At 43.0% G+C, this 23,000-nt stretch overlaps 1 protein-coding gene across 11 annotated transcripts in view; it reads left to right on the top strand.

The window, feature by feature from the left end:
* The window catches only part of MYO3B (myosin IIIB), a 410,453-nt gene that overhangs the window by 10,861 nt on the left and 376,592 nt on the right, over positions 1–23,000 (top strand). The window lies entirely within an intron of this gene.

The raw sequence follows: 23,000 nt of genomic DNA, 5'->3' as shown, positions 1-23,000 counted from the left end.
ACTTGCAAGAGGCTGTAGAAAATTTCAGATATCAGTTCTATTACTGACATTTGAGAAAAAAAACAAAAAAAAAAAACTAGCATCTGCAATGTCACAGTGAATATTTTGCTGGTTGAGGTCATGTACACGTGACCAGTCACTAATCGTGAGTCTGAAAAAACACAATTGCCTTTTGTCACTATTTTGCCATTCAAGATCAGACTTCTCAGCCTCTGCACAGTGGCAAAATTTGTTGCACAAATAGCAATTTTGCTCATGCAAATTTTAATGTGATTATGTAACTTTATTTCACGTAGCGCTTTTTCCCAATGGGACTCAAACTGCATCACAATTACAGTATAGTGCGCAGTATGCAGCACATAGGAATTTTTACAGACCCAGTCCCTGCCCCATAGAGCTAATAATCTATGTTCATGGTGGTGGAGGCACAGATAGATAAAGTGTCTTGCCCAAGGTAACAAGGAGCTGACACCGGGAGTTGAACCATGTCCCTCTGCTGCAAACTCAGTGCCATTTACAGAATCAGTGTCCTTACTCAGTGAGCCACTCCTCAGTTACTATTATCTATTTAAAGCATTGTAAGTAACTTAGGCAGCAAGTTACATATGATATTTCACCTGTCTCCAGTAGCCTGGTGCTTCTGCACAGAGAAGACATGCAACGCGTTTCAGTACTGAAGGGGTTAAAGTGCATTCATATTTGCCCCATGTATGTGAAAATGACCTCCTATGTCAGGAGTGGCCAACTCCAGTCCTCAAGGGTCACCACCAGGTCAGGTTTTCAGGATATCCCTGCTTCAGCACAGGTGGCTCAATCAGTGGCTGGCTGTGTATATAATCCCTTGGAGTGTGGGAGGAGTTGGCATTGAAGATTTTTAACCCGTTTGTTACTGAAGGGGATAACCCCATTTGCGCAAGCATAATACCCCCTTGTTGAATTAAAGGGATCACGTTTTTTATGGGGAGTGTCTATAAAGTTTATCAGCAGAGAAAAGCAGGCGCTACTTTTCCATTTCTACCTCTGCAGAAAGGCATTACTCATTTTGTGTTAGATGCTTTCTCTCATTGGCTTTGACTCCAGATCAAGAAATGCTACTGAACAGGGTGATCGTTCTTAGAGCACCCAACGCTAATTGCCATATTTTTTTTAACTTACTTTAGAAGATCTCTTCTTTCCTTTCCTGACACTGTTTTTATTTTTTCAATCTGGCTCTCAGTTTGGAAGATATAAGTGTTTAAAATATTACGTGTGTTACTACAGTGACTCATATATATATATATATATATATATATATATATATATATATATATATATATATATATATTCAGTGTAGAAACACACACACATGTTTTTCTACCTCATCTGCTATGTAACTATGTATCACACATGTATATTTGGTAAGAAGATACGGTAACTTACTGCCTATTCCAGTGTATTTTGGAGTAGCACCACTAAAGCCCGTTATATTGTTGTGTGTTTGTCAAAATGTATCGCTTCACTTTTCCCCCCACCTAATTCAATAGGAATTATATATGCATTTGCACAGAGCAATATACTTCTGATTTGCATATGCCAGAGATCGATAAATATCTTCAGTGTGAATTAATTGATGGCCTTGGAGATATTTATCTAAAAAAAAATGAGTGCTAAATATCACTTGGCTTGTAAATGCTGAGAGCCATTTTCTCTGAGCTCAGAGGTAGTTTAGACTGGGCAAAACAGTAATTTGAGGGTTTTGTGAGAAATCAAATGTAATAGTATTTTGGTGATCTTTCCTCATTGTTTGGCTGTCGCTATGCAGTGGGCTGAGTTGTCTGTAAGTGAGGCCTCCTATGGGAAAATATTGGTACTGCGGGACATTTTCTTTTATTTTGCTTACTTCACTTCCTTTCCCAGGGCAATAAATATTATGCTGTAATGTTATAAATTATAACATTAAAAAATATATATATCTTTATTGTGCATCTAAAAATAATATAAGCCTTCCTACTAATAGTATTTTTATGTGTATAGAATAATAGGCCTGGAGTTCGGAAAATGCACTATACATTTTCAAATGGTTCTGCAGATCTAAAAAGGTAGAAAACCACTGATCTACAGTAGGCAGCTTCACAGGACAGTTTGCCACAGTAGCAGACACAAAGAAAAGTTTAAATAAATATATTAATTGGCCCAGGGATGATCACATATTGAAGCTTCTTGAATAACAGGTGCATACTTTATTTGGTGAAAAATGTTCTACATATCTACATATTTGACAAAATGTACCCTCCCCCCCTTTCACAGACACTTCACCCTGTCCACTGCCTCGTTGCCTTGATAATTTCAATAATGAATACAGTGAAGCTGTCTTAAACTTTTTTAGTGATAACATTCACCTTTGAACGCTCTGTGGACTTTATTGAATCTGGTCCTTAGTGCATACAATGCAAGTGGTACAGTATGTAGCAAGAACTCCAGTGATATTAAGACAATGTAAGTTCCGTCACTGGCAGAACATGCTTTAGAAGAAAGCACGTGCTCCTGAAGTGGGTAGTATTGATGCGATTTGAAGATGTTGAAATGTTTCATTAGAAAGGTGAATTTCGGGGCGTTTTCACGACAGTCTCCAAGATGGCAGCATGAAGGGAGAGCTCCAGTCGCATGACACAGCAAACAGCAGCTAAAAGGAGTTAAAGCTTTGATATTTACTACCACCTGAACATAACGTGCACTGACAAGATGCTCCTCAAGTCCATGAAATCTCAAAGGCCGGAGTCCTCTTTGTTCTTTAAAAAAAAAAAGACTACGACTGCCTGCCCTGAAAAACAAGATGGCAGCTCGCCACGAGACCAACAGAGCTCTGAATCGGAGTCAGGAATGGAGGGTGACTCAGGAGTAAGGAGAGACCTAAAGGTTTGGGTCCTGGAGGACTTGGGTTAAGGAGGACTTTCCATGAGGAACTGCAGAGCGCCCTGTCAGGGATCAATACAGAGGTGACAACCCTGCAAGGGAGAACCTCCTCACTAGAGACAGCCCTGGGGGAAGTCCTGAGAAACAAGTGGAGACTAATGGTGTTATTAAAGACCTGAAAAAAAAACAAATAATCACTATACAAAAATCACAGGAGGAGTCAGAAAATCGATCAAGAAGAAACAATCTTAGGTTAAGAAATGTACCAGAGACTATTACCCCATAGCAGATCAGGCTCTACCTTCTGTGCTCTTTCCAGAGCCTGGTTCCTGATACCACTTCTGACGACAGCTTTGTACTAGACAGATCCCACCATGCGCTAAGACCAAGAGATATGGAGGGAGGCAGAGCCTGGGACATTATAATAAGGCTGCACTTTTTCTCTGTGAAAAAAGACATACTAAACAAAACCAGAAACATATCAACCATCACATTTGAGGACAGTGACCTGCAGTTCTTCAGCGACTTGGAACCGGTTACCCTCGTAAAGAGGAGAGAAGTCAGAGAGATCACCTCTCTTCCGAGAAAGAAGGGAGTCAGGTACTGGTCGTGCTTTCACCATCAGGCATCCCACAAGGGTAATACAGCTACCGTGAAGAATGCAAGGGAAGGCTTTCCTAGAACAACTAGGACTGGGAGAGCTGTCAGACATCTGTAAACAAACTACCTTTACAGCTGAACCACCGACAGAGGGATGGACAAGAAGCACCAGGAAATCAAAGACTGCAGAACGGGATGTGGCAGCCTCAGTCGCCACTTGAATTCGAGGGACCAGATGAAGAGATATCAAAAGACTGTTGACAAGCCCAGGGTTGGCTAGGTCATTAGCCGCCTGGCGATGGTTTCATGGACTTTATCTCCTCGAGACTACAGAGGTTGAATGGGCACAACATGCCCTCGACTGCCCACATAAAAAGGTCAACTTGACCAACTACCACCTGTTGACAATAGTTCTTATGTGTTTTCAAAAAGGGAAATTGAATATCTGTTCTTAAAAAATAAATAAAAATAAATGTAACGTAATGACCATAGCATTTAAAGTGCCAAGTGGACATAAAATGTCCGACCAGACCTCCAACCTACCACGTGGACTCTAAAAAATGACTCTAAAAATCTACCCCACCCACAAATGCCCAACATAAGTGTGGGTCCTTCCCAATACTTTGTTGACTCTCCTTTTTTTTTGTTTCCCCCCTATTCCTCCACATGTTTCACCCACTAAAGGAGCTACTCATAGCTGTTTCATGGTACACAACAGGAGGAACCCTAGAAGGTTGCTACCAAATCAAAGTCTCATGTATAATACTCTAACCATATATAAATGGCAGGAAATAGACACACTTCTATCATATTACTAAATGTAAAGAGTCTGAATTCACCCCTGATAAGATTAGCATTCCGGGATCTTAAGTCTAAAAGAGGAGACATAGGGATGCTGCAGGAGATGCACCTCAGTAGTGGACACTATGAGGCTTAAAGGTGGGGCATACCACATGTATTTCATTCTTCAGCGCATAATAAAAAAGCCAGCGTAGTCATACTCAGGAACAAATGTTCCCTTCTCAGTAGACCATATCAAGACTGACAGAGAAGGCAGAATGTTGGTTTTGGTGGGAAAGATAGGTGTTCTGTCCCAGGCTTACTGTAACTTAGTGAATGGAAACAGGCAGCTCAACTCATCTCCTTTTCCAGCACACAGAGTCCTTCTTTATTTTCTGAAACTTTATTAGAGGGGGTAAACAGAAAACATAAGGGACTTGAGGGTAGCAGAATAAGACGAAGGTAAAAAGACAGTGCTAACTCAGGGGAAATCAGTGAGGGACGACTACACACAATGGCTGCTGGCTTGAAAAGGAAGGGGCAGCAACCAGACAAGGAGGAAATAGGGGCTAGGACTGCACCAAGTGACAAGGGGCGGAGGGGCTGCCCAAGTCTCAGAAGAGGAAAGGGAGGGTTGCCAGGACAGCAGGGTGAACCAGGAATTGGCCTGAAAGAGGAGACAGAACAATAGGTATGAAAGAGGTTAGTATGTATGCCCCAAACAACAAGTCTTCCCCTTTATAATGCAACACATGAAGGGAGATCAGATTGTGAGGGACAACATAAATACCATCCTAGACCATTCAAAGGATAGAGCTATGAGACAAAATAGGGAACACCCCATTTCCACAAGAAACTCTACAACACTGAAAGCTATTCTGAAAGATAATGCCCTGGTGGACTCATGGAGTAGAGCCAATCCCCTCTCAAGAAGCTATACATACTAATCAGCCCCTCACAACCAATATACCCATATAGACTATGTATTACTATCACAGGACAGTGGAGAATCTTATTAAATCAGATATTGAGAACGAAACCTGACAGACCATGCTCCGGTAATCACTATCCTGAAGGATATTAAACAAACACTAAATAATTTAAGATGGCGAATTAACGATTTAATGTTGGGGTATCTGAAATCAGAGATACGGTTTCGGAGGCTCTGATACAATACTTTAGTCTTAATGACAATGACTAATTCTCCTCAGTCACTCTATGGACGGCCCACAAAGCTACCATAAGAGGCAAACGTTTAGCTTCGCATAGAAAAAAAGTAAGAGGAAAAAATGAAAACACTAAATGTTAAACTAATCTCGATCAATCCTACTAAAACTCGCCATTAAAGTCAACTAGAGCTAAAATGGATAGACCAGAAAGGAAATAAAGAGTATTTCAATAGAAAACACAGAGAAAGCCATGCGCTGGACTAACCAGGTATACTACGATAAGGGGAACACAGCAGACAGAATACTGGCTGGGTGTGAGGAATCAGGGATCGCGGCGTCCGCGCCCTGGTTCCTCTGCTCCTATATTTACCCCTGCTGCCGTGGCGCGCGTCCCTCGCCAGCGCCACTCACCTCCGGCGGTTCTGGGGGTTCCCCGTCATCCTCGGCATCCCCATCTCCCAGCAGTACCTCACGCGGCCGCCATGTTGCCCGGGCGCGCGCCTGAACAGCGCGCGCCGGGCGAAGTTAATTTATTCACTGCTCTGGCAGTGAAGACCCGCCCCCAACACAGGAATAAGATCTCCTGTCAAGACAAGAGTCCTCCCTGCCTGCCAATCAAGGGAACCTATCCAGGATGGCTCCACGCAGTCCTCCAGGTCTGCCTTCACTTCTGATTGGTCAGCCACACTTTATAGTGCCAGTCCTTCCTATCATTCGTTGCTCGACATAGTTTTCACTTGGATTACTACTCTGGCGTTTTCTCTCTTATTCTCTCAGGTTACGACTTGGCTTGGCAGACGTCTCTCTCTGGCTCTCGACCCCTGCTTGGACAAACGACCTTCCGGAATTCTCCAATCCCAGACTTTGGCTAACGGCAACGACAACGGCATTTCTACACCGGTACCGGCAAGTATTGCTAGTTAAATAACACCTGGCCTGGCAACGCCAAATCACCACACTCCGGACACGCTCCCTTTGCTGCGGGTGCGTGCTTCTATACGTTCCTCACCTCAGTAAAAGGAACGGGTCTGGTCTGCGGGCAGCACCGGCGTAACACTGGGAAACTCTGGGACAAAACCTTTAACACAAATATATATCCATTGATGACATCCAATAACTCTCTCACCCATCATATGATATCAACCCAGCTGATATCAACAAAGAATTTGTCAACTATTACAACACCTTCAACTGGTATAAGTAAGGTAAAGACCTGATGAATGGGAACAAATCAAAACATTCACTGAAATACAGGCTGAACACATTAAAACATTGCAAACATCTATTTCAATACTTACAATTATGTCCCTATGTAACTCATTAACCAACAAAAAAGACTTCCACAGACTATTAACGACTTTTGAACCCCTATATCTAAATGCCCTGCTATATAAGATATTAATTACCCCAACCAATTTTCGTGAAAGGCAGGAAACTTGTATCATTCATGGTGTACTATGAGCTAAGTCAGGGGTGCGCAAACTGGGGGGTGGAGGGTGTGAGAGTCTCTGTGGGGGTGGCGCACTTCTCAAAGGCATTTAAATTAAATGCCGTGGGAGCGACGGCTCAGACGGCTTCTGGAGGCAGCAACGCGATGTTGGGGGTCACGTGACACCGCATTGCCATGGCAACGTAACGTCAGAACGCCGGAGCCAAGGTAAGGTGGGGGGGGGGGGGGTGGGGGGAGTGCAAGGATGGGGAGAGAGCCGGCAGGAGGGCGCAGGGGAAAAAAGATTGCGCAACCCTTGAGCTAAGTCATACCTACTAACTATCTCTAGTTAAGCAGTATAATATTAATCCTGACTGGTTTTTTTTCATATCTTACTGAATGTTAAAGTCGATAAAAGGTCAGAAAATTGTAATACAATACAGAATCATACTGTTTACCTGGATTAATTATCATTGGCGTTTGTCTCATTTACAATTTTTTTTTACAGATACAAATAATGATATAGACAAAGCCTAAATAAATACTAGTTTAATGCACTTAAACAGGATGATAAACTGACATATGCAATGCATTAAAATTATTATCTTATCACATGCAATAACATAATGTTTGATTTTCTATGAGTCTGAATATAATATTGTTTTTAGTCATAGTTCCTGCAGTAATTTCATTTAATGTTTTTGCTCATTCCCTTTACTTAACCAAGACATTACACTAGGACTTACATTTAGGATGTGGACAAATAGATTATAACCGTTAATCAAATTTCAGTGTGCTGTACCTACCCAATCAAGAATAAACTGTATTAAGATCAGTTACTAAGCACTATATGTCATTATCAATATCATCAATAAACTGCTTTGACAGCAAAACTATAAAAGACAAAAATGTGTAATAGTAAAATACATTATACAATGGGACCGCAAGAAACAGTAGTGGACTGCTGCGAAAAAATATAACTATTATATTATCACTCTACTTGATATGAAGTAGCAAAAAGAACAACTCCCTTGTGTCTGATTGACCTTAAAAAATATATACTGAGTGTATCACTCTCAGAAATACCACTGATCTCTCTGATTGATTGCCTGTGTGAATTGCTTATCATTTCTTTGCCTATGAACGCTAGGTTATCCCCATGGGTTCTCTTGCCTCTCGCCCATATGTTGGGATCCATGTAACACAAACAGATGTTGATGAATTGTTTGGGACATTGTGGAAAATCTGCTGCTATTGATTTTTCTATTGTGTTGAATCACATTGATCCCCATGGGAAGCACACATACAAATATCACGTTGTAACCACTGTAACAATGATGCCTTGATTATAAGGAAAGATGATTATGTTACTTTCTTTCTGACCTCAATTTTCCCTTCATGTCTTGCTTGTTCCCTCTCTTTGATTATTTTATGAGCATCTGATGCTCTGAGTGTTATAATTTGACCTTAAATTGTAAGCTCTCATTACCTGTTGTATTTGTCTGTGCTCTTTTGTTCTTATTTGGTATGTCATTCTGTTTGTAATTTATATTCTTCTGGTTCCCAATCGTACACCGCTGCAGAATATGTTGGCGGTTTATAAAGAAATGCTAAAAATAAAATAATAGTAATAATATATGTGTGTAGCACACTTTCTCCCCCCCCCCCCCAATCGCAGATAGAGACCCTGTGGGGAAATCTACAGGTGTTACCAGGTGTGGTGCTTTACCTGTCAGGCTCACAGGATCCCTGAACCTCTGCCAGTTGAGAGCCTGGGGTGTATCCTCTGGAACGATACTCACAATATACAGCGCCTCCACCTGTGCATGATTCTAGTTTGTAGAATGACGTCTGACACAGGACCCACATATAGTAACCACATACACCGGGTTATGGTTAACCAGTTTACTACATGCAGATAAGAACAACACATAAATCAGAAACAACAACCTTAGTGTCACCCCTGTAACACTGGGCCTCATAGGCCGTAACCCCACACCATATATTCCAGAGTCCCAAGTGTCCCAAGAGTCCCCCTCCCACCCAAGTGTGAGACAGCGCTGCCCACTAAGATGAGATGAGGGTTGGTGCACTTGGTGTATGATGCAGGTACCTGCTGGTTGTGTCCACACCCAGGGCGCGCAGATGAGCTGGACTTGAGATCCTTTGATCCAGATGGGGGATCCCCTGTCATGATCCGCCTCTGCGTGGGGTGGCTCCCGCATGGAGTGATCCACCTTAAGAATGTCTCTCTTTTTTGTTTTATTACTTGAATTTTTATTGAGCATTTTTTCATACAAAATAAAAATTAACAAAACATATAACAGATAAAAAAAGGGGGGGTGGGGAGGTGGGGGAGGGGAAGCATTTGTAAAAATATAGCATTGTACACAACAATTTAGTTACCACATGTATCACTCTGTTCCGAATATTCTAATCTATATATGGGGATATACCTGCATGGCGAAACCAGGGGGCCCAAATCTCAGAAAATCGCGAGGTAGAACCGTTCAGATAGGCTGAGAGTTTTTCCATATAAACTATATGCCAGATTTTATTGTTTATTTGGTTTAAGGATGGGGGGGGGGGCAGGTTGTTTCCAATTTTTGGCAATTGTACACCGTGTAGCATTTAACATTTGGGCTAGTACTCTAGCTTTTTTTCGGGGAATATTGGCTATTGGCTTGCCTAACAATATATATACTGGGTCATGTGGGACAGTGATTTCTAGGATCTTGTGTATTAAGGTGAACACTTCCGTCCATGTTCGTTGGATTTTGGGACATGACCAGAATATATGCAGAATCTTCCCCACTTCGCCACAACCATGCCAGCATAGTGGGGAGACCCCTGGGAGAAAAGAGTGCAGTCTGGCAGGAGTCATGTACCATCTGTATATTAACTTGGAAATATTCTCTTTTATTACAACGCACGATGAATTTTTGGAGGCAGCTTCCCAGATGTCTTTCCAGGTATCGAGATCTATAAAGACATTAAGATCTTCTTCCCAGGATACCATATATTTATCGGGGGTTTGATTGCTCTTGATAGAGGATAGACTTTGATAAATTCTGGAGATGATGCCCTTTGTGTGGGGCTGGTGTAAACACCAATCCTCAAACAGAGTTAAAGTATGGGGTTGGCTTGATTTATAGGCTGATTGGATATAATGTCTAACCTGGAGAAATCTGAAAATATCGGAAGAGGGGATATCATGATTCGTTTGCAGAGAAGCGAATGGGGGGACTTTCCTTTGAACGAGAAAATCTTTGACTCTCGTGAGTCCTTTTTGAACCCAGGTATGGGAGAGCGGGTTTTCTGTGTAAAAAGGAAGAGAGGGGTCCGAGAATAGGGGTTGCATGAGGGAAGGGGTACCGATTAATTGAAACTTGGATGTGAGGGAGTCCCAGATATTAAAGGCAAAGGATATCACCGGGTTCTTGAAACTCTCGGGTGGTCTAGACTTTTTGTTGAGCCAGAGAAGATTTTTTATTCTGCATGGGAAACAGATCAAATCCTCTATCTCGACCCACCTCCTTTCGGTTGGGTTTGAATGCCAGCTAACAAGTTGCCCTAATTGAGCTGCTCTATAGTAGTTTTGTAAATTTGGAAGAGCTAAGCCTCCTTCTGATTTGGACTTATAAAGAATATCTTTGCGAACTCTAGGTCGCCTGTTTTGCCAGACAAACTTCAAAAATTTCTTCTGAATATTATTTAAATCTTTCTGACAGATTTTAACCGGGAGAGTTTGAAAGAGATAGAGGAGTCTAGGTAAAATATTCATTTTAGTAGTAGTTATTCTCCCAAACCAGGATATTATATATGGGTTCCAAGTGGCTAAGTCCTTGACTATCTGGTCAAAGAAGGGTTTAAAATTTGCGTTGTATAAAGTAGAATAATTTTTTGTTAGTTGAACCCCTAGATATTTAATATGGTTCGCGTTCCATTTGAAGTCAAAATTTAGTTGGAGAAATTTTACTAATTCTTTAGGGAGATTTAAACTGAGGGCCATGGATTTGGAATGATTAATTTTATAACCTGAAAGTGAGTCGAATTCTGATAGAACCTGAAAAAGTTTAGGGAGGGATGTGAGAGGTTTTGAAAGCGTCAATAGTATATCGTCCGCAAAAAGAGCTATTTTGAATTCTTCCTGACCAACAGAAATACCCGCAATATTGGGGTTCATCCTTATCTGGCATGCTAATGGCTCTACGGCTAAGGCAAACAACAAAGGTGAGAGCGGACACCCCTGCCTAGTTCCATTTAATATTGGGAAGGGGTCAGACAAAGAGCTGTTCGTCCTCACAGTGGCCGTTGGTGTGGAGTATAGAGTGTTTATACTATTTAAAATTTTGGCTGTGAATCCCATCTGCGAAAGCGTAGCTGACATAAACTGCCAATCTAATCGATCGAATGCTTTTTCTGCGTCTAAAGAGAGTAATAGAGATGGGCACTTTGTAAGGTTTGCTACGTGTATTAGATTCACTGTCCTCCTTGTGTTGTCAAGGGCTTGTCTGCCCAGGACAAACCCCACCTGGTCCGGATGAACCAATTTAGGGAGGATACTATTTAATCTGTTGGCCAGGATCTTTGCGTATAGTTTTAGGTCTGTATTTAACAGCGAAATAAGTCTGTAGCTAGAACACAACAGAGGATCTTTCCCCTCTTTGGGGATTACCACTATGGTAGCTTGGAGCATATCTCTAGGAGGGGGAAGGCCTAGTTGCATCTCATTGAATACTTTGGTAAGAAATGGGAGGAGAGTTGTGGAATATTTCTTGTAATAAAGATTAGAAAATCCATCCAGACCAGGGGCCTTCCCAATTTTCAGGGATTTTATTGCTTCCATAATTTCCAGGGGCGCTATAATTTTTTCAAGGTTTGTGATGTCATTTGGGTCTAGAGTGGGGAGTCGGCATTTTGCTAGGTAATTCCTAATCTATATTGCTCTTTTCTCTTTAGCCGAGTCTCCCACTAGGCCTGGTAGATTGTAAAGGGATGTATAGTTGTCCCTAAATGCATCACTTATAATTTTGGGGTTTTGAGATACTGAGCCATTTTTAGTGTAGATGTTATGAATTTTTAGCTTTAGCTTGTTTTTGCTTTAATTTACGTGCCAGCATTTTATCTGCTTTATTACTTTTTCATAGTATTTCTGTTGAGTCCATCTTATAGCTCTTTCTGCGTTTGACACTAACAAAAGGTTTAGTTCACCCCTCACTGAGATTATTTGCCTGTAATTTTTCCGGGAGGGGTTTGACTTGTAAATAAATTCTAGCTCTGATAGTTTTTGTGTTAGTGTTTCAATTTGTTTTGTTTTTTCTTTTTTTTTCCGAGAAGCCAGGGCAATCAGTTTGCCTCTTATCACTGATTTGTGGGCTTCCCACAGGGTAAAAGAGGAGACCTCTGGGGTATTGTTTATTTCAAAGTATTTCTATTAATTGGAGATTTTGTGGGTTCAATAGTAGGGATTCATTCAAGGACCACGACCTTTTTTTATTTTTGGGAGTGAGACCTACTAGTCTGGTTATAAGTGTAGAATGGTCTGACCAAGCAGAGGGGGCGATTACTGCTGAGGAGATATTATCACTAATTTGTTGGTCTAATAGGATATAGTCAATTCGAGAATTGCTATTATGGGGGTGAGAAAAAAAGGAAAAGTCCTTTACTTTGTTATTTACTAATCTCCAGGAGTCTACCAATAGCAGCTCCTTTTGGTCATAGATATGAGACCCCGGGTAGAGGGATATATTTTTTGTGGCGGTGGGAGACTGGGGGATTTATCTAAATTTGGGTCCATAATTGCGTTTAAGTCTCCTGCTAAAATTAAAAGGTCTTTCTGGATGGAAAGGATTAAACTTTTTAGCTCTTGGAAGAAAGATTCTTGATTGTCATTAGGGGCGTAAGTGTTGACTATTGTTATATATAAGGCTTTTGACACAGTTGATCATGTTATCCTGCTTAACAAACTCCAGAGCTCTGGAATAGGGAAACATGCTTTAAACTGGTTTCAGTCCTACCTATCAGGAAGATCCCAACATGTGTCCATCTCAGGCTCTAACTCCAACCCCCTGGATATCACCTGTGGTGTCCCGCAAGGCTCTGTTCTGGGGCCCCTACTCTTCTCAGTGTTCATTAATGATCTTCCCACAGCTTGTAAGGAAGCCTCAATACACATGTATGCAGATGACACAATCCTATATGCACACAGCCATAGCCTCTCTGACCTTCAACACATACTTCAGTCTGACTTTTTGAGACTCGAAAACTGGATTTCCCAAAACAAACTGTTTTTAAACACTGACAAGACTGTAACAATGGTATTTGGGACCAAGACTAAATTTGTAAAGCTTCCAGTGACTGAGCTCCTGATTAGAACCAACGCTAAAACCACCCTAACACCTGTCACTAGTTTTAAATACCTGGGCTTATGGTTTGACTCCCACTTAACATTCGGGATGCACATTGATACCCTGACAACCAAGACCTATGCCAAACTAGGGGTACTTTACAGGAACAAATCCTCCCTAAGTCTCCTGGTCAGAAAGCGTATTGCACAGCAGATGCTAATGCCAATTATTGACTATGGAGACATAGTATATGGCTCGGCTCCTCAAACCCACCTTAGCAAACTTGACACCCTCTACAATTCAATTTGTCGTTTTGTTCTCCAATGCAACTACAACACACATCACTGCGAAATGCTCAAAGAACTAGATTGGTCATCACTAGCGTCTTGGCGCAAAGTTCACCTTTCCTGTCTCACCCTCAAATACTTTCTGGGCAAGCTACCCAGCTACCTGAACAAGCTCCTCACCCCTACCACATGCAGTACCTATCACCTGAGATCAGACTCCAAAAGACTATTCATGGTCCCAAGACTCAACAAAGTATCCGGACGTTCCTCCTTCTCCTTCCGTGCACCCCAAAACTGGAACAACCTACCAGAGACTCTCATATCCACCACCAGCTTAAGTTCTTTCAAATCTAAGGCTGTCTCACACTTTAATCTGGTCTGTAACTGTTTCATACGCTCATAATATATATTTTCTTTAACTGTGCATGCAATGTCTTGTATATAATGTATACCTTGTTTATTTATGTAACTGTATTTGTAACCATGTATTATTTTGTTTACTCTGTGCCCAGGTCATACTTGAAAACGAGAGGTAACTCTCAATGTATTACTTCCTGGTAAAATATTTTATAAATAATATCGGTAGAGTCCAGTGACCCAGTAATAATTAGAATTCTTCCAGCGAGGTCACTTTTAATTTGTCTACTTTGAAATTTAAATTTTTATGGAGGAGTGTAGCTACACCATTCTTTTTCGTGGGAGCTGATGAGTGGTAGACTAGAGGGTAGTCACTGCTAAACAACAGCGATTGGTCCTCTTTTTTCAGATGGGTCTCTTGTAACAGAATTATATCTCCTGCTAGTCTTTTGGCTTCCGAAAGAGCAATACGTCTCTTTCAGGGGGTGTTTAAGCCCTTGGTGTTTTGGGATATTATATTAATCGGCATGGTGGTGGTTCAGAGTTCTGTGATACAAATGAACAGAGTGATAACTTACATATAGTTGAAGAGTCGGTATCTCCGTCTTCAGAAACAATCTGGTATGGGAACATATACAACGAGAGATATACATATTATTCCATAAAAGTGGTAAATGCTTACAAAACTTGGAGGAGGGGAAGGGTAGAGGGGGGAGGGAGGGATAAACCAAGGACCCCGGCTCCCAAACTTTGTTTGGGAGGACCAGCCATAGTGGAACCCGTGGTGCGAGTCTCTCGCGCTCACAGGTTAAGTGAACATGAGGGGGGCGGGCAGTGGCCCAGCGGCTCGACGTCGCAGTGCTCCTTTGTTTAGGAGCTAAGCTTTTGAAAAGGGAAAACAAAATCACCCCAAAGAATACGGGGTGGGTTGTGTGTGTGATCTTACACATCAGGGGAATAAAAACAAGAATGGGGGGTATTGAACGTTATAACTGTTTACAGCAACATTTCCTTACTCAATTTAAAAAAAAGCATTAAGTAGGATTGGTTGGCAACTATGATTTGGCAGGCTCTGCACTCGAAGTCTAGGGGGGGAGAGGGACAAAAAACATGGAAAAAATCACCTGGGCCGTAGCCTCTATTATTTTAGTCTCTAATAAAAATGTAGTAGTTGAACTTTGGGATACCAAATCAATTATAGGCAACATAACGGTCTAAAACTTGTATTGTAAAAACATTTCTATCTAGAAAATAGTTCCAAGCAAACATTGTATATCCGTCCCTCTAAGTGTTCAAATTAGTACAAACTGACTGTCAAACTTTAAATGTCTCAACTTTGTGGGAAACTTGGGAGAACAGCTCCACAGTGAACAAGGACATAGCCTGAGTTTTGGGGTTTGCACACTTTAGAAACTTAGAAACTAAACTCAGTGGTTTCTTGACGTGCAGGTTGTCGTGGTCATGGTCGAGTTGGTCGACGTGTTCCAGATATCTCGACCGTTGATTAGTTTTTAGATAGATTGTTGGGGTGAACCACGTCTCAGCTTGCACCTTATGACCAGACCACGTTGTGATTTGCCTGTCGTCTTGAATAGGTGTTAGGAGCGTTTCCAGCTCTAGTTTTTCAAGTGGGTTGGGTCCTTGCTCGCCCAGAGGTTGGAACCTTCGCCCATGCCTGGCGTTGTGCCTTGGGTGATTGACTAGGCCTTTGAGAGGTTTCCAGATCTTCTGGTTCAAGTAGGCCCAATGATCGTAATTTTGCCTCACCCTCTGCTGGTGAGAGTATAATATGCATAGTTTCTTGATAGGTGAACAGTAGTTTACACGGGAAGCCCCAGCGGTAGCGGATTTTGTTGTTCCGCAGCGAGTTGGTGATCTGCGCGAACATTCTCCGTTTGTTCAGCGTGGTTTGAGCCAAGTCCGGGAAGATGAGGAGTGGAACATTATCTTGCTCTATCTTTGGGGTTGTTCTAGCGACTCTCAATATTTCCTCTTTAATACGGAAATACTGTAGGCATGTGATCACATCCCGTGGCTTCGCTGGGTCTAGGCCTTTCGGTCTAGGAAGCCTGTGTGCTCTGTCCATCTGAAGTTTTTCATCCGATGTTTCGGGTAACAGGGACTTGTAAAGCCGAGTGAGATATGTGTCAAGTTGGGCGTTGTCCACTTCTTCCGGGACGCCTCTGATCCGCAGGTTATTGCGTCGTGACCGGTTCGCCGTGTCTTCTAGTTTTTCGAAGATTGTTTTGACTTGGGTTTTTAATTCTTCGATTTCTTGCGCTTGGGACTCTTGTACCAGAGCGGTGTTATCCACCTTCTCCTCCACTTCCACAATGCGGTCTCCTATGGATGCAATCTCCGCTCTAATGCTGTGGCGGAAGCTCTGCATTACGGAGTGAAAGGAGCTTTTTAATTCCTGTACAAACCCCATCATTGCTTTGCGGGTAAGCGGGGCGTCTGTCTCCTCTCCAGAGTCTGGATCTGATTCTGCGTCTCCGCCTGTGGTGAACGCTTCTTGGTCTTTTGAGCTTTGTTTTTTGAAGAAGAGGGAAGCCTCCCGCTGGACCGCTGTTTTTTTTGGTTATTTAGTGGACGGCATTTTTGTTGTTTAGACAGTCAATTTTTGCTGAGAGTAGAGCTGGATGTGTTTAAATGGTGTAAACAGGTTTTAAATTGAGGTGAGCCCCCTCATTCTTGAAATGTCCCAATCATACACACATTATTTACATTTCTTTATTTGGTTTTGGTTGAGCTTTATTCCTTGGTATTTTGGACCCTTTTGTCTCATCTGGGCTGTTGACCCTGCACTGGGCACAGTTTTTCAATTTGAAGGGGATAGTGGGACTCAAGATATGCTTTAATTGAAGGGGGGGGGGGGGGAGGAGTGTTTCTTTATTTGTGTTTTTTTGTGTTTTATTTTTTGGCCACCAGGTTTTTACTTGCAGCTTGCAGTAGCTACAGTGAACAGGCTGGGTGTACCAAGATGGCCGCCAGCCTCCCCGCAGCAGTGCCGCTCGAGCTAGCAGCCTCCTTCTCTCCAGGTGAGTCTCCCCCTCTCCTTCGGGGCCCACGGGTCCCCGTGTCAGCAAGGGGATTACCCGCCCTGGTTCCGCCGCAGCTGCACACCTGTGTGCCCCCTCCCACACCTCACACACCGTCCGGCGCCATCTTGGGCCTCCGGTTCGGTGCAGCCGCTCTGGGGCTGTCGGGAGGGTGGGGGGAAGCAGGCGACCACCGCTCCGTCCCCAGCCGCTGCGATGTGGGGGTTCTCCCTTACCTCCGTTTGTGTCGGGGGGCTCGAGGAGCGGCCGCTACCTCTGCCGCGCGGTCCCGGCGGCCATTTTGAGGATGTTGAGGCGAAGGGGGGGAGCTCTCGGACGGGAGCGAATCCCCCGCTCTCTCGTTCTCCCGGGCCTGGAATCGACCCAGACTCATCTCCTCCGCGTCCCAGCACTGTAGGTAACTTTTTTGGGGGGCTTTTCCCCGAGTTTTAGGAGCTTTGTTTTGCCCTTACAGTGGGTTGTTTGGGGAGCTCAGCAATGCGCGGCTAGCTCGTTCGGCTTCCTGGCCACGCCCCCCTTAAGAATGTCTTTTATCTCTGCTAGTCAGCAGAGAGTAATTCACTTTAAACAACCATGGCCAGGATATACACTCTTTATGGCTGGACCCTCACTGTAATGCTGCTCTACAGGACCCTGTGCCTATCATAGGGGGTGTCCCTGTAGCAGCCACAAGCTGAGGGTGAGTAGGGCCTAGCTGGGGCCTAAGGGGAGACTTCTGGCCTAGTGCAGAGGCTACTTGCCTCCCTGCATATACACACTCTCCCCTCTCTGTGTCCCAGCTCCTACTAATTTCCTGGGCTAGTGCGCAACAATGTATCTTTCCCTTCAGGGGAAGCTGTAAGCCCTATTGGCTGCTGTGGCATCACATGTGCTCCAGCCCCTGGGCCTGCTGGGAGTTGTAGTTCACCCTGGGCCTTTTTAGCATTGGGGCCGCGTGCGCGATCGGCACTGCGCATGCGCAAACTTCTAATGGCTGCCGCTGCCTGCAACTGCGCAACTTTGGGAGGTCCCTGCACTACGGCGCGCCACCCCCGCCATTCTGCAATCTCTGTAATGGCCGCCACGTTGCTACTGCGCATGCGCAAGTACCTCAAAGATGGCGGCGCCCTGTAAAGGGAGCCGCCGGCCAGCCCATCGCCACCCTCAACTACCCTTACTGTGGAGGAGGTAAGAGAGGGGGAGACGGAGGACCGGGGAGCCACAGGGGACCTGGTTACATGTGTAATGACTTCAGTGTAAGAGCCCCATTCAATGGACTCTGAGACTTTAACAAAACATTTCGGCCCCTTTGCCCTCAAGAAACTTTTCACCTACTGTAATTAAATTTTAAAAAGTATTGGTTATGTGCTGAAGAGCTTAGACCCTCCCCCACCCCCTCCACTAATTTTACTACAGAAAATGCCAAGTATATATATTGAATTGATATCTATACCTGGCATAATTAAATACTTGAATGATTAACCCTTTAGTAATTGTAGTGGTCATGAAGGTATGCATCATGATCTTAACTATCTATATATAAGGGATCTGTCTGAACATCCAGGAAGTGACATCATCTGGTCCGAAGCTACCACGGCTATTCTGCTTCCTGGCTGTAAGGAATCAGGGAACACATCCTTTGCGCCGTGTTCCCTCCTTACCTGTCTCATCTCAGACCTCCGTTCTGGCACCAGAGCATGCGCACACCCCCGCTCTGCTTACAGAGCGCATGCGCAGGTCTTCTAGTGTGCCACGGAGCTTAGCATGGGACATGGGGACCACACTTTAAACAACATTGTACGTTTCATTTATTTATTTATTTTTATCGATGCTTTATGCACTTCCATGAATACCCACTCTTAACACTCATAGGGGCCTCATGCAGTAAGCGACGATTATGTGAAATCGGCAAGCTTACCGATTAGTCATGTTATTGGCGATTTTTCCTCTCCGTATGCAGTAAGTGCCGAATACATTCAAAATCAAGCCGAAAACAAATCCGCCCACTCTCACGATGATTAGCCGATCACACACAGGTGTATCGGCGTGCGTGGCGGGGTGCTGTTAGGTTGCCCAATCACAAATCTTGCTGAATCAGGCGAAACAAGCATGTATTGGATTGCGCGCCATATTTAAAGGCAACGTGTAGTGCTAATCATTCTCTGTGTTGTTGGGAGTGAGAGAGAGAGAGAGACGCACAGAGCTGGCTGATTGAAGATTTGCATATTGACTGAGAGACTTGTTGTGTATTGGGAGAGCTTTGTCCTTTGTTGTTTTGTTTACATCTTTGTCTTGTTTTATATGTGGAAGTGTTTCGTGTGATTGGCTGTACATTTCTTGTCTGTTTTTTGTGAGTGCTGTAAGTATGCCCGCAAAGCGTGGGAAGAGTGATGCAGGTGGGAGTGGGAGTGCTACTCGTGCGAGTACGCGTCGGAGTGAACGTACTGTTCAGGGGAGTGATGTTGCTGGGAGTGGGAGTGCTGGTGCTGCGAGTGGTGTTGCTGGGAGTGTGAGTGGTGTTGCTGGGAGTGTGAGTGCTGTTGCTGGGAGTGTGAGTGCTGTTGCTGGGAGTGGGAGTGCTGTTGCTGGGAGTGGGAGTGCTGTTGCTGGGAGTGGGAGTGCTGGTGCTGGGAGTGGGAGTGCTGGTGCTGGGAGTGCTGGTGCTGGGAGTGGGAGTGCTGGTGCTGGGAGTGCTGGTGCTGGGAGTGGGAGTGCTGGTGCTGGGAGTGCTGGTGCTAGGAGTGGGAGTGCTGGTGCTAGGAGTGGGAGTGCTGGTGCTAGGAGTGGGAGTGCTGGTGCTGGGAGTGCTGCTGGTGGCGCAGTTGCTGATGGGGTGTCTGGTGGTGGCGTGCTTGCTGGTGGCCAGCTTTTGGAGGCTCTTCCATTGGAAGAAGGAGAGTCCAGTCAGCACCAGCCAAGCTCTGACCCTAAACCTGCTCGGAAGAAACGTGTGGAGAAGCCACGTAATCCTCGCTTCAATGACCAGGAAAATACAGCTCTTGTCACTGGGATTCTGGAGCACTATGACAGTATCTATGGACATTTACTAGGTAAGTGTACTTTTACATTTATTCTTCAAATACATGTGATCCTAGGTCATCTGAGTTTTGTTCATATGCAAATATGGGTACAGAATATCTTTCTATGTTAATTAGTGTGGAAACAGAGCTTTTTATCATGCGTTACAAGGACAACTAAACACAGGCGTTCAATTTGCCATAACTGCATACAATATGAATGCAAGCTTGCTTACATGTATAGGTTTAGTAGTGAATGCTCATGTGCTTCACATATTACACCTAAAACAGCATGTTTGCTATCTCTTGGAACAGCTAGCAGTGTAGGAAACTGGTGCTTCTATTATTATTAATTTACCTCATATATTTTATATGTTTTTCAAGGGCGGACAAGTTCATCAAGCAGAAAAGAAATGTGGGACACAATAGTCATTGGTGTCAATGCGTGTGGGAATCATGTCAGGGACAAGCGGAATTGTCACAAGAGATTTGATGATATTAGGTCAAAATTGAAAAAGAAAATACAACACCAACGCGTGCATGCTACTGGCACTGGAGGTGGGCCGACACCACAACGTCTGATATTAACTCCATTGGAGGAGCTGCTTCGGGCAAAATTACTTCCCGTCGTCGTGGAAGGCTTGCCTGGTGACCGTGATATTGGAATTTATCCCTCACAATTTCCACCAGGTGAGAAATATTACTGTACTAGGCGTGTCGTTGCTTACAGTTATTTTGCATATTTACACTGCTTTTTATACTGTCTTCACAATATAAGCATACCTGCATCTATATATGTATATGTCTGATTCTGTATATATATATATATCTCAAAATAGACATATATGTTGTAGTCCTACTAAAAGCAGTAACTAATATAGCACGTGCCATTGCATTCTCATTTACATGTGAATTCCCAAAATGCATTGCTGCAGTGGAAGCAATTGATGGTGGGCGAAGATGGGGAACAACAGGGTAGTACACATGTGTAACACATGCTAATGAGAAATTATTACTAGCTACAGGTACAGAACATAAATATGTATAATATTATTGTGTATTTTATTTATTTTACTCCTACAAACATGACATTACTGCCTATTTTAAGCATGCATCAAATATATTGCATGCAACGGCCTACAAACATCACTTGCACTAACACATCTATAGTTGTTTATGAAAAGGTCCATTTTTGCTTTAAGTCATATACAGACAGCATAATGAGGCACACGTATCATATGTTATGTCATTGTTTTCATAACTTAAACACTGCAGACGACTATTTAGCTCCTCTACCATTGTGTTAAAGCAGCTGCAATTAATATCTCATCACAGCATACACTTCAACAGAGGGGGTGGGGTTCAGCACACACACAAATTACAGGCTCATTGTAGGGTCAACTTAGTTCACACCATTTTCACCTGTTTGAAGTAATTGAAAGGTGTGGCTGATTAGGCTTTTTGGGGAAGGGAATACCGTTCTTACAACCTGACTAGCACAACTGAAGTTAATCACACTCATTTGAAAGCTTAACTCTAGCTACTAAATGCCCCAACAACTCATTACTTATCAAACCGTACGTCACACATTAGTTCACTCATATCTATAGTTGAACTACTATCAACGACACATTATCACACACTGCATGTGTTGTCTTGTTGAGTGACAGCCACATTCAGGTGTGCCACATCTTCTATTAATGTACCACACATATCCTGTACCAAAAACAAAACTTTTTGCAATATGACCACCTTCATGATAACCATTGTGAATGGTCATCTCATGATAGTTATGTACATTATGATACTGATATCACTACACAACATATGATTTTTATGTACAAATTTAATCTATTTATCCTCACGCATTACTGCAGAACCATAGTATGTTGTATGTTAGGGAACTCAAAAGTTATAAGTACACAGGCATGTACATTGTTATTACAACTATTTATGTTCACTTTCACACACACATTTTCGGTTAAGGAACTGATGCTGTTAGGTAATCATAAATACAGAAAATACAATAACTGTTTGTTCAATATTTACACATGTAAATGTAAAACTAATGTTATTGTTATATATAGTTGCCCCTGGAGGACATGTGTCACCTGAGACGGAACAAGTGTCTTCACCTGGGTCAGCCAGCTCAACACACCTAGAAGGTGAGTGTATCAGTTGGTGGCCATATAATATGTGCTCTTCTATATGTTATGTTGTCATGTTCATTATTTGTTTTGCACATGTTCTTTAAATAGGATTACTTAGTGTCAGTGAAAATGAAGTGTAAGGCAACATGTATTGTGTTAGTGATGTTAACTATCATGTAGGAGTTGTGAGTTTATAGCAAGTTTTCATTCACTCATATTTCATACTGAGTCCAAACATTATTCTTAAGTCAAGGTAGTTTTTAATGTGAGGTTATAAAACGTATGGAAACATGTTAGTTGTTACTTATGACACAGTAGAATTACATAGTAACACAGCAGAGATTAACATGCCATTTAATAATGTGTACATTTATTTGTAGAACATGATGATGAGGATTATGATGATGATGATGATGATGCCGCCATAGACACACAAATACAAGCAAGTGACCATGAAGAGGTTCCAATTGAAACTGTTTTACCGCCAAATCGTCCAGCAACTACCACATACGATGCAATTGTAGCTTCTGAGGGAAAAATTGTGGAAGCAGAAAATCGTCGCCATTCTGACCTGATGACAGTGCTGGAAAGGATGATTGCACTGCAGGAAGAAACAGTATCACAATTGGCACATCTCCACAGAGTCTTCATTGAAGTGCCTAAACAGTTGCAAAAAATCAACACCTCATTCGAAGCATTAGTTGTTCAGCAAACCCAAGCAAATTACTTGAGAATGACTAATGTACCACAATTCAACTTGAACACCTCACAGGCAGGATCTGTACATGCTGGTCAGTTTTCACCACATGCTTCTGATCTTCATTCACCAGGTCCGAATGTTACCGGTCAAGTAGCAGACATTGCTGTGCAGGTTCCTGACGACATCCTACCGCTGCCATCTGTACAAAATCAGCAGCTGACACCTACA

This window comes from Ascaphus truei, chromosome 7 (assembly GCF_040206685.1).
Source record: "Ascaphus truei isolate aAscTru1 chromosome 7, aAscTru1.hap1, whole genome shotgun sequence".
NCBI classification, from domain to species: Eukaryota; Metazoa; Chordata; class Amphibia; order Anura; family Ascaphidae; genus Ascaphus; species Ascaphus truei.
This window is presented reverse-complemented; position numbering and strand designations above follow the sequence as displayed.